Source organism: Engystomops pustulosus, chromosome 1 (genome assembly GCF_040894005.1).
Source record: "Engystomops pustulosus chromosome 1, aEngPut4.maternal, whole genome shotgun sequence".
Taxonomy (NCBI): Eukaryota; Metazoa; Chordata; class Amphibia; order Anura; family Leptodactylidae; genus Engystomops; species Engystomops pustulosus.
In genome coordinates, this window is record NC_092411.1 from 218,611,705 (window position 1) to 218,624,725 (window position 13,021).

Sequence of the window (13,021 nt, forward strand, 5' to 3'; positions counted from 1 at the left end):
TGTGATTCAGTGCCCATGTGGTCTACTATACGTGGGTGAGACTACACAAGAATGCCGTTTACGGATTATTCAACATAAATCGACTATCAGAACATGCAAAACTGACTTACCCCTTTCAGACCACTTCACGAGAAATCAACACCATATTTCACAACTCCGTTTTCGTATTATAGATGGTGTCCAAAAACATCGTAGGGGAGGCGATAGGGAAAGGGCATTAAAACGCCTTGAACTCCAATGGATATATGAACTTAATACTCTGGAACCATATGGGCTAAACAGAGAATTCAAGATGGGTGGTGTCATCTAGGTCCCCAATTGGTATGACTACATTCACTGTCTGTATTGTACTTTGATTTTTAAGTTTTGTGCCCAGTGACTTAGGTTTACTGTGATCCCCTATGCTTTGGGGATAATTCCATACTGTACTCATTACTGAGTCTTATTCAATAACTTTCTTTACTTGTTCACAGATTGATTATGTCACTTCACTATGTATAAGCTTTATTCCCCATGGATGCACGTCTCCTTCTCGATCATGAGGATTCACTCCCTCCCCGTTGTGGCAGGTATGGTTTTGATATATCTATCTGGATACCCCCCCTTCTTCTCTGTAGCTTGGGGGTGTATGTATGTAGCTGCATGATTGGTTATTAATACGCCACATGAAGTTTCCCGTTTTCGGGATCCTGTATTAACTGGCTATGTCTATAAACACTAATGGGACAAATACGTGGGTAAACCTACTGGTATGCAGAGTCAGTCTGTGGTCACAGACGAATGCCACCAGATATAACCCTTTACGTTCAGTCCCCTATGGCCCAGGTATAGGTACAAAAATTGGGGTTCTTTTATGCTGGCCGTGACTTGGTCCGCTACGGACACTTGATGACTCGTCCTAGCTAACCCTATGTACCTCTAGAGGCTGATTATGGATGTTTTAGATGAATGCATGACCCTCGAATATTACTTGTATTTAATCTAACTTTTTACTACAGGGTGTCCTCCTAGATATCTCTTGAGTATACTGCTACTGCATAATTATGGCACTTGTTGTGTCATTCAGTACTTAAAACAAAGATTATGTGATACCGATACAGCACAGACTACTATAAGTCTCTCGTTTATCATATTTACCTTTGGTACGCTCCATGAATAGGATACATCACGTGATCGGAATACCTACTGTGATATCGGCACTGATCAGGTGACTAATATCACCATGACAACCATACCAACTACGCATGCACAGTCGCAGCGCGCCCGGACTAATCCCATGGAGACGCATCCCATCAACGCACACATGACGTGGACCTGCACCTGTATTTAATCACTGATGAATATTAAGGATTGTTGTTTATTGCTGTTTTTTATCAATCACAATATTTAATGTTGTTAATACTCACATACGGAGTATAATACTCCCTTATCTTCATGTATTATATATGAATTGTACTTTTAATCAATTTCACACCACGCCCTTAAGGAAATGACGTCACTGAGTATATTGTGTATATATATATGTACTGGCATTGGCCATTTTTATGCTTGATAAAGATTCATTGTGAATCGAAACGTCGCGCTCATCATGTTTGGATGCACTTATAAATAAACCCTTTTGAATTTTGACCTTTGGTGCTGTGGCTCCCTCCTTCAAGATTGTTAACCCCTGGTTTCCGGCATCAGAAACTTGGGCCGCGGGCACCACCACAAATTGATCCACTTCACAAGAAGGATTGCTGTCCTACCTCTCCATAGCATGGCATTCATGCCATTCATGTCACAGACCTGGCTGTACCCGTGCTGCACAGAGGAACTTTGTGTGCATGAACAGGAAGCCACCGGGAGAAAAGATTCTGTGAGGAGCACTGACCGGTGCTCATGATGCGCTGGTGCGCTGAAAATACTAGGAGTCACTGCATTTCTATTAAAAGTTTCTTGCCACATACGGAAATTAGCCCTCTCAGTGACCAAGAGTGGGAAGAGTGAGAAATATGAATCATTATATAATTACATATTCATATTTGAGAAGTAAAAATGCCATTATAAAATGCCATTATTATATTAATAATTGAAAACAATAACTAGGTGGCACAACCCCTGAAATAGATTGTTTCAGAGATTGTTGGCTTATCCATCTGGTCGGTTCCTTTTTGTTAATGACTGCCATAGATGCTGTGGCACAGTCCGTTGCTGTCATCATTACCAATTATTCTAAGTGATTAGAAAAGGTGTAATAAATCCATAACTGGCCTAAAATGAGCCACAAAGGCTAAAATAGTCAAATATAGATGTATGGAAGTCATAGCAGGTGAGTAATTGTAATTGAACTGTTATCTATTGAGTGAGTGAGGACGAAAAGAGGACAGCAGCCTCAGGTGAATTTTACATCTGAGTTTTAACTGCTAAGCGACAATTGTCATTGAGAAGTCTGTTTTCTATTGTCTAGCCACTATCAGGCTCTGGAATCAAGCAGACAATAGAGAGAAATGACAAGAAGATGATCCGTTCCGCATACATTGAAAAGTGTTTGGAGATGTTACAATGTAAAATGAGCCTTTCGTTTTTTGTTTTTTTTCTTATCCTTCCACCTTTTCATACTTTTTAATTACTGAAAACTTAAATCTTCAGGGAAAATTGTTTATCACTTACAATTCATTTAGCTCTCCTGAATATTCTGCCATTAATTATTTAGTTCTGTTAATTTGCATGATAGCAAGTTTCCTGCCATTGTGACTTGCGGTAGCATCCTCACACCCAGGTGTCTTAGGTGTACTTGCTCAGGAACACAATCAGCACTTTTTATCGTACAAAGAGAAGAAAAGAAATATACTTAGGTGAGAAAGGCACAGCTGTATGCTTTCTATGACCTTCAATTTCTTGCAGTGAGGAATATTTGATTTCTCATAATCTGAATAGTTTAATTCATTTCAGTTTATGTAGGAGTGTTTCATGCTGCAGGGGTTGTTAAAAGATCAGTGTCTAGAAGAAGAACAAAATATCATTCTAAAACAAACTATTGGGAGAATATATTTACCTTCTTATCATTTTTGTGTTGTAGTGTTTATTCAGTTTGATATGGTGGTTAGCAGAGTTGTAACAATTATGTTCTCAGGGGTTGTGACCGTGACCTGGCCTGAGGTTATAAGGGGCCTGCATCAGCTGCCATCAAGCGAAAAAATAGATAAATAGTTATTTGTGTGTCTTAAAGACACACATAGAATTGATTACCAGGGTGGTGAAGGTAGAGACACATCACTGCCTGCACACGCTCTATTATGCAGAATTAGAGTGATGACATCATCATGCCACTGCCGTGTCATAGAGTGTGTGCAGGAGTGTAAAGATGTGTCACTGGAAACCAAGGGAAAAAAATAAGTAATAAGTTTATTGCTTTTTATTCTTGTTTTATTGGCTGCTGTTGGCCACACTGGAACTGATGGCTACTTGGCTACTGGTAATAATTGGAGACCGCTGGAGGACATTGTAAATCATAAATGGGGGACTTCTGAAGAGTGTATTAATTACTGGACAGTATAATAAATACTGGGAGCTGCTGAATGACAGTGTATTAATAACTGGGGGCTGTTTGTGGACAGTATATAAATAATTGGGGGCTGCTACTGAAGAATATATTCATAAATGGGAGTTGCAGGAGAACATTTTATTGATAACTAGAGCTTCTTCTGGATATTTTATAAATGACTGATGTCTGCTAAAGGATAGTAAATAAATAACTTGAGGCAGCTATACTACATTTTAATTGTTTTAATTAATATGGATTGGTGAGGGGGTGCTGCTCTGTTACTTTAACGAAAGCGGTGGTGCAGTGTTGTATATGTATTAGTGAGGGTAATGCTTTGCTAAATATTAATGAGTGGGATTAATGAGGGGCTTTCAATGTTATATAACTTAGGACATAGTTTATATCCAGGTGACATTATACTCTGGCTGTATAAGTGACTGTGGTGCTTTTAGGGCCACCTTTTCAAGATGTGCTGACAAGAGTTGTTTCTGCCAGTATTGGAACTCTGAATCTGTTCAGAACGAGTATCCTTTTTCCCGTTCTGTTTACATCCTGCCAGTGTCTGGAGCCCTGCAACCCACCAGCGGCTTGATCTCTGCATCCCTCTAGAGCCTGTAACCCTGTTTCTTGGTGTGAACTGTGCCCTGATGCTAGCTCTGCTTAACCCCAGCTAGAGCCAGAGTCCAGTGCACCCTTAGCCCAGGGTGCATGTGTGTAGTGTATATATGGTTCATGTATGTATTTGCATGTGTATCATATATACATGTGCTTGTGTTTCGTGTATGGTGTTTATATGCTGAATTTATATATGTGTGTAATTCATATTTACTGTATACAGTATGTGCATCATGTATGTGGAGAGTATATATGGTCTGTGTGTATTCTGAAGTAAAATGTACAGATAGGACGACAATCCTATGTTAGCAACATTGCCCACTGGGGTATTGTTGCGCCACTGGTGATTTTTTTCTTCTTTTAAACATAATCTTAAAGGGGTATTCCGGGAATAAAAACAGCTGACACAAAAACCCATGATGATATAAATAAATGAGTACAACAAAACTCAATGTCATTAGTCACAAAATGAAGCTTAAATAGTTTGATTTTATGATTTACAAAATATATGGCCTCTCAAAAGAAGGTGGAGTTATCACTAAGATGGCCGCCACTGGAAACTACAAGTTCCATGATTCTTTAGTTCTTAGTAACTCCTCCTACCTCTTATGCTCGGCTCCCAGTGATGATCTAGCAGACTGTGCTACTCTGTTACCATAGTAATGATGTGTAACTGCCATCCCTGCACATCACCACAACACTGGCCATACTGGATGCACTTCAACCAACCGACTACAGCTAAAAGTGGTGGTGATCACATGACTTACCTAGGCAAGTGCAGGACATGTGATGTGGACATGTGACCAGCGACCATCTTGTGTCCTGTGTCTGCTCCACAACGGACCGTGTGGAGGAAATTAACGGACTGTTTAAAGGGCCAGTAGCATTTTAATTCTCCATCACAGTGTATGTTACCAGCATTTTCCGCTAAGGGGAGCTAGTTACACATTAGCTTATATTTTGAGTACCCATTTGTATATGAATTATGCTTGTTCCTGGAATACCCCTTTAACTTATTTCTATCCTGTAACACATATCTATTATTGTGTAAAGGGGCAGTGCTGAGGTTGTGCTATCAGGTACTGTGCAGCATAGAAAAAGAAAATAGGTGGAACAGGAGGTATGACCCTTACTTTAATTTCCATAAAGATAAAAAACAAAAACTCTCTTACATAAAATATACCTGTTCCAACTTTCATACAAATTTAACTTTAAAGGGGTTTGCCCATGTTCTCAAACTTTAATCCCCTAGTTATGTTTACAAGATAAAGATTTTTTTAAACCCCCTTTACAAATTTGCTAGTTTTTTTTGCTGCTCCTATCACCCTATGATGGTCATTGTAAAATGCCAGAGTGTGGACAGAAAACTTCATGATCCCTCTAGATGCTGTGTGCTGACAAAATGGATAGATTATCTGGGTCCAGGTTTATCTAAACTTTTATTTCTGAACCTTCTACTGACACATAGACAATGGCAGCTCCATGAGATGGATATAACACACAATGACACTCTTAGCTCTGCTAACTCAACTAATCAATGAAACACAATCAGCTCTTGTATAAAGACCTTATATCTGTCTGTAGCTTGCAGAGTAAGCCTCTGTACACTGCTTGTGTCTGAGCTGGTCTTGTAATGCAGGGGGAAGGGCAGGAGGCTGACAAGAGAAAGTATTCATAAGCAGAATCCGACCATAGTCAAAAGATTTACAGTCGGATCCAGGGACATCCAAAATTGTGTACACCAGGGATGATAGAGACAAGTTGGAATTATATCAGTGAAATGCTGTATTTTTATTAATAACAGTGAATTAAAAAATGTGTTATTTTGTTATCCCGAATATATTTATATTTATATAGAATCTTGTCCTCATAGGAATACCGCTTTAAGTACAATTTTATGTAAGTAATTTGTAATATCCTAGACTTTTATGGTCCATGTGTCTTGGATACATGGTTTCAAGTTTCGCAATCTGTGATTCATATGTTTTATAAATGCTGTAGGAGTTGCATGAGTTGCAACAAAGACAAAACATGTAGTGTGGATATTAAAGCTTCTTTGAATTTTCAACATTGTCTGAATATGTGAATATCCTTTTGGGGAAATCGGCAGTGCTACCTGAAAAAGATTTCTTTAGGGTGCCCTAAGGGTAGAGTCTTACAAAGTATTCTTATTTGATGTGCTCATTGCAGTATAATGGATTTTACTTACTGTATGTGGGTTAACATGTTTTTTACATTCAAGGGACTGAAAATCTTTGATGCAGAAAAATAATGCATTATCCTAATTTTACATGATTTCCATACCGAGAATAGTACTGAAACTGCTTGGGTAGGCCACATGGAGATAAACAGGCTTTCATCTACTTGCATATTTTCTGCCTGAACCCATGGATTTAAGCTGCACAGGGCACCATAGTTAAAAAAAGAATCAGGGACATACAGAAGTATTTTCAATAGTGGCTTCAGGTTCATTCCAAACAATTTTCTTTCCAAATAGTCGTTTCATATAGAGAAGGATAACAAAATATGTGTACAGTGAATAAAATTCCCTCTTAACTGATGTACCACTATGACGATCACCAGCTTGTCAATAGTTGGAAATAGTTATCACCTTCATTTTTTTTGAGTTTGCATTGTGTTATATAATTAAAATGTTTTTTTCATGAGTTGGTCTTACTGCAAGGCAAAAATCATAAAATCTTTGTTTTGTAACCCTGAACAAGGTTGTCAAGTTCTGAGAACTGATTTATTATATACCTGCTATTAGGACAATGAGAAAAGGCGTGAGTAAAGGGCCTATTTAGGCCTCCTGTGCCACAGCATAGCATCAGTTACTTCCAGGAGCATCCGTGTGTGACATACGGTTACTCTAACTCCAATGAGTTTTTCTGCAAGTAAAAAACTCAGAGCAGAGACTTTCCTTTTTTGGTGAATAAAGGAGTACTCATATTTTGCATTGGAGCTTCTGATGTGCTGCAGTGTGGGAGTGTGGATCCTACTACCACAGGTCAACAAACTGAGCAATCTCCCCATGTGTATGTTTGCTCAAGGATGTTGGGTATCCCTCTTATGGTTACTGTCACACCTTATAGATGTTTTTATTACTGCTAACAGTAGCATTTAAGGAGTTATATGACCCAATTACATCAACCCTGCTTAGTACCTGATATTCTACCCAAACTATTTTGTGCAGTAGACATCTTTTAAATGAAATCTTTCAGTAGTTTATACAGAGCTGGCCATACAAAGTATCATCATGATTGATATTCCAAAATTTTAGTTGGACTTGGAGCATTACTTTGTGAGATCTCTTCACTGTCATGGCTCCTCTTCGCTGCCCCGGTTCCTCAGAGAGTCACTCACCTTGCCTCGATCCAACGCCGACTCCGACAGCGTGGAGCACGCGTACCCGCATGCTAGGCCGCACTCGCCGCCTTCAGTATATTTAAAGGGCCAATGCACCATTAAATGGCGCTGGCAATTTTCTGGAAATCACTTTAAACTGACTCTTCCTACACTCCCTGCCGGATCTTTGTGCCTCACAGACTTAGAAAAAGCTCCCTAGCGATTATCCTGCGTTCCTGTGTCTCCTGCATTCCTGTGCCTCCAGTGTTCCTGTGTGTTCCTGTGTATCCTGCGTTCCTGCTCCCATGTGTTCCAGCTCCTGAGTCCTGTGTTGTCGTGTTCCTGTGTTGCCGTGTTACCAGAGTCCCTCTGTGTTCCTGTGTTACCAGAGTTCCTCTGTGTTGCTGTGTTCCTGTGTCCCGTGTGCCTGTGTTCCTGTTCCCATCTGCCTGGACCTCCCATTGCTGACCCCGGATTGGACTTGACATTGCATCTCTGCCACGTGCCTGGACCTAACCATGAGACTGTCTCCCGCTAAGGTACCTCGACCTGTTCTGCCACCGTGTGCTGCCACCGTGTGCTGCCACCGCACCTGTGGAACGACCTGGTGGTACCCTGCTGCAGCAAGTCCATCCCGCTCTGCGGCGGGCTCTGGTAAAGACTGGGTGCCACTTTGACTCTGATCCCAGGTGTCGGCTAGTACCATCTCCCCTTGTGGTCTAGAGTGCTCCACTGATCCTGACATTTACTAAACATATCACAACCCCCCTTCCCTAAGTAACTCCTATAGTATTCTAACACATACCTGCTACAGCAGTAACTCATAGCAGGGGGAAAAGTTGTGCTGTGTTAGGTTAGATCTCACACATCAGTGTATCTACAGTGCAGTGTACAGTGTAGCTAAATTGCTACAAGTCCAGCTACAGTCCGGGAATAGAAAACCATTATGCGTATGACTCCTACCTAATTTGTATAGTCAAAACTGTTGACAGATTCCCTTATATGGAAAGTTCAATATTTGTCAGTATATGAAATTGCCTGACAGTGACAATAAGCAGTTATGTGAATAGTCTGTCAGAAGGTATTGATAATTATCTCAGGGATTTAGGATGCAGGAAGTTTATAGGGCAATGACTGATTGAAAAAAGTGGTTTGAATGGTAACACAAAATACAAGTTAAAGTTTCTAGTTTGAACTTTAAATGCTCTTTATAGACATAATGAAGGATGGAAAGCATTTTCTGTGTTCTACTAGGAGCTCTGACATACCTATGTTATATCACAGCGAGCTGCTAATTATCCTTTGAAATGAAAGATGCTGCAATCAGAGGCAGTATTTTCTCTGAATAATGTTGCTTTAGTGACATGACGCACTTACTGCTTTTCTTATTTGTTGATGCCACAAAGTTAAAATAAATAACCGTTTCAGAGAAGGCTCATAGGTACATAACATCAATGCACATTAGAATAATGCCTGTATTTTATTTAAAAAATAAATAAAAAAGGCTACACAAATGTTTATAATGCATTATAATGCAGTTGACAGCTTCTTGTCTCATTTTTTATGCATATAAAATAAAAAAAAATAAAAAACTTAAAGAGAACCTGTGACTGGGTTTTACCCCACTAAACAACTATTTCTTAACCTATTTAAGATTTATTTACTAAGCAATTGAATTATACATTTCAGGCTAAAGGAGAAAAATAAATACAGTGTTTCTTAATAGTTGTTCATTAGGGAATTACCAAAGCATAGAGGATGCTATGGGGTCAATCCCCCCAAAAATAAAGGCCCTTTAGCACAGAAGGACCATGCAGTTAATGACTCAGGAAAGGAGCCTCTATTTCCAATCTTTTTACCCACTGTTCAAATTGTTCAACTCCCCACAATTTGCATTTACCAGCAGTATGTCTGTCCATGCATTGTGATCTGCTACCAACAGTCTTCTTTTTTATGTTGACAAATATGTGATTACCAAAGCTAAAGATTTTCATATCATTTTCATATTTACACAAAGGCTCTTATTTACTAAGGGTCCGGGGATTGCATTTCCGTCAGGCTCCCCGCTGGGAAAGGTATTTAGTAGGGGATTTTGGCACACACATTCGGATTTTGGCGCAGTGGCACCGACTTCCATGCGACACAAATCGGGGGGGGGGGGAGGGGGGTGAGGAGTCAGACAATCTGACTGATTCGGACAAAGTGCAGGATTTAACTTTAAAATTGTGTTGCAAGACATGTACTTACATACACTGGGAGGAAAGTGGTGAACTCTGGCGAACCTGATCCGGGAAGCGACACATTCAGGAAATTGGGCGCACAATCTTATTGAAACGTGGCACAGTGGCACTTTTGGGAACTTTGAGGGATCGGGTAAGTAAATGTGCCCCAATGTGTATTAGGCCAGTGTATTCACCCCCCCCCCTCAGCCCAGGATGTACCTCCATCCGTAACAGTGTGATATACAAAAGAATTACTTAATTTTTCTACATTTTATTGGGGATTCAACTCTGATAAGTTAAGTAAGAAATTTAAGTTTGAAATCTTTGGAATTCTATGTTTCCAAACATATAACTATCATTGTCAGGCTTCATTCACACATTGAGGTTTTCTGGTGCAATTTTGTAGCAGTTGTGGATCCTAATGGATGAGATCACATTATAGAAATGCTGCTGCTCCTCTTATTTTTTCCTCGACTCCTGGTTTAAACATCAAATCAAAAAATGGATTCTTTCAAAAACTTATTATAGCCCAGAGTATACCCTCCCAGGCCTGAATATATCCCTTGGTCCGGGCATAGTCTGGCTCTGGGCACATTATACCCCTGGGGACATACTCTATACCAGGAAGTATAAAATAACCTAGGCCCGATCCATCCAGACCTTAATGTTATCACTTCACAGGTTTTCTCACCATTATAAGATAAAGTTTCTGGTTAAAGTGATACCAGTGTTTTGTACTAGGGGGTGTAAAATATTCTAGGCCAGAATAAATCCCTCTAGGAAATAATGTTATAACTTCACTGGTTTTCTCAACTCATGTCCATGAACTGGCCACACAAACTGCTCACGGCCGCCATTGACTAGTTGTTAGGGTTGGGTAACACAGAAGACAGGGGATAGTGTGCCCTGAGCTTGTCCCAACCTCTGTCCCTTCCTATAGCCCCCCCACGCTAAACCGTGGGGCGACTATTTGAAGACTCGAAATACACTGGATAAGTGTGGGAAGGGAAACACAAACAGACTGACAAATATAAAACACAAAAGAATGGTAAAATAGCCGGAGTCACAACGAGAGAGTACGTCAAGAGCGAAATCAGTAAGCAAAGTCAATGTCAAAAACTAGCCGAGGTCACAACGATACAGATACAGAGCAATACAACCTAATGCAGCAAGTGAGTGATGAAGGGATTTCAAACACTGGCACAGGTGACTAGTGAAGCTGCAATTTATGCAGCCAGAACTCCACCTCCAGAACCTGATAGGAGCTGGACAGCTTCTGGGAATTAACCCCTCATGGTGCAGAACAACCAGGCACCATGCAGAGGTTTCAATAAAAAGAAATCTTTTTCCAGCTCACCTCCAGCCTCTATGTACTTCGGAAATTGCACGGGCTCACCTCGTTTGCTGAGGTCACAATTGCTTACAGAAAAAACTCTCGACAGTCCAGCCAAATTCCGGAAAAAACTTTGAGACTTTTATTTGGTCAGAATACAGACATCCACAGCATTGTTTTTCGATATTCCCTTTCTCAATCCCAATCCCAATGGATTGAGAAAGGGAATATCGAAAAACAATGCTGTGGTGTCTGTATTCTGACCAAATAAAAGTCTCAAAGTTTTTTCCGGAATTTGGCTGGACTGTCGAGAGTTTTTTCTGTAAACCATGCAGAGGTACCACAAGTCCCAGCAGTTCCGAACACAACAGTGCGAGATCCTAGCAGCCGCTGCCCAGGACGAGAGGTGGAGTTTGCACGGATACACGCCGGCGTTCGGAGAATGCTGCTGGCACCAGCAGAAGAACCAGAAGTCCCAGCATTCTCCCTAGCGACCCTGACACTAGCATTATGCATGGCTGCCGGGTATACTGTGGCCTCCACTTAAAGTGGGCCTTGGGTGATCCCTCATTTATGTTACTTTCCTTTTAAAGAGAAATCCAGAATATTGGCAGCAGAAAATTGTTGGCTGCTGACAATGTTCACTCCTCCTCCCCCTTTCATAGAAAAGGTGCTAAACTGGATGATTTATCCCACCGTATGAGTATACAGCTTACAGTGTGATATGTTACTTACCTCCGTCATAAGGATAGGTTAGGTATCCTCCCAATGAATACTTCCTGCTGAGGAATAAATCCAAGTGTGAAAGGTTGTCGAGTTTCATAAAATTAATGCTTCATTTTTACATGTTACAAAGTTTTATACATTATACATTATGCTTTATACATTTTTGCAATATCCTTTCTGCTTCTAAGTTTTTCTAGAACTCTGCTTGCTATGTATTTTCTTTGCCTATTTCCAGTGGATAAAAATCTGTCACACTAGTTATATCACACAGCTCTGATTATAATAAGAAATTGATCCAGAAAATATATATCAAATATTTAACAAATAAATAGAAACAATACAATCTGCTGAAGGGGGCATTATATTGTGTGGGAACCACTATGTGGGTGGGGTTAATGAATAAATTCATTTTATTTGAGATGTAACTGGACATCGTGGTGACTGGCATAGTTGCACACCACAATTCACCGTTCGGGTGACAGAGAGTAGTGGGGGGTGGTTCAGCGCCCTGGCCTAACTGTTCTTGTTGCCCCCTGACCTTATGTCACAACATTTCTGTAACATATTGTATTTGTATTACAGCAGTAATCTGTAACACAGCCTCTTGTTGCATCATTTAGTTTCTACTGATGTTACATTACACTATTTATATTGTAGCTCTAAGTCACATTATGAGGCTGGTAAGTGTTAGAATAAACGGGTCACTAATGTATATGGCAACCATCAGGCAGCAACAACTACCTAAATGTAGCTCCGAGCCAAGAATAAACATACAGCAGATGCATGAACATATACAGTATAAACAAACACATTAAATGCACAGTAACTATCATATTCACAACATGAAAAAAAACACAAGTGAAGACTTATAATTATGTATGTTCAATTTGCCCTGTTTCTTGACAGGAGTGCAACATGTGATATTGTATATTCATAATATCCTGTTTATTAAAAACCATGAGATCACAGGGCAGATTTAATAGGAAATGAGGAACAGAAACAGACAAATGAGAATCAGGCGTTATTTAATACCATAATAAAATCATGTGAAGCCCAACAATCTTGTTGCCATCTGCTATGGTAATTCATTTATTGCACAGACATCTGGATACTCAACACTTAATGTACAGTACACTGGCATTCTTTGTGAATCACTGCATCAGTTTCATTCATCTGCTAGATATTACTTTGTTTTTATAAGAGAACTCCTTTATAAAAAATATTATACTTGTTGCTGTTTTAAGAAATTTAGAA

At 39.9% G+C, this 13,021-nt stretch overlaps 1 long non-coding RNA gene across 1 annotated transcript in view; it reads right to left on the reverse strand.

Moving 5' to 3' along the window:
* The window catches only part of LOC140104788 (uncharacterized), a 267,416-nt gene extending 255,593 nt beyond the window's left edge, over positions 1-11,823 (reverse strand). Inside the window, exon 1 of the long non-coding RNA XR_011850417.1 lies at positions 11,777-11,823. This is a non-coding gene — a long non-coding RNA (uncharacterized lncRNA). The remainder of the gene's footprint in view (positions 1-11,776) is intronic.
* Between the last annotated feature and the right edge of the window lie 1,198 nt (positions 11,824-13,021).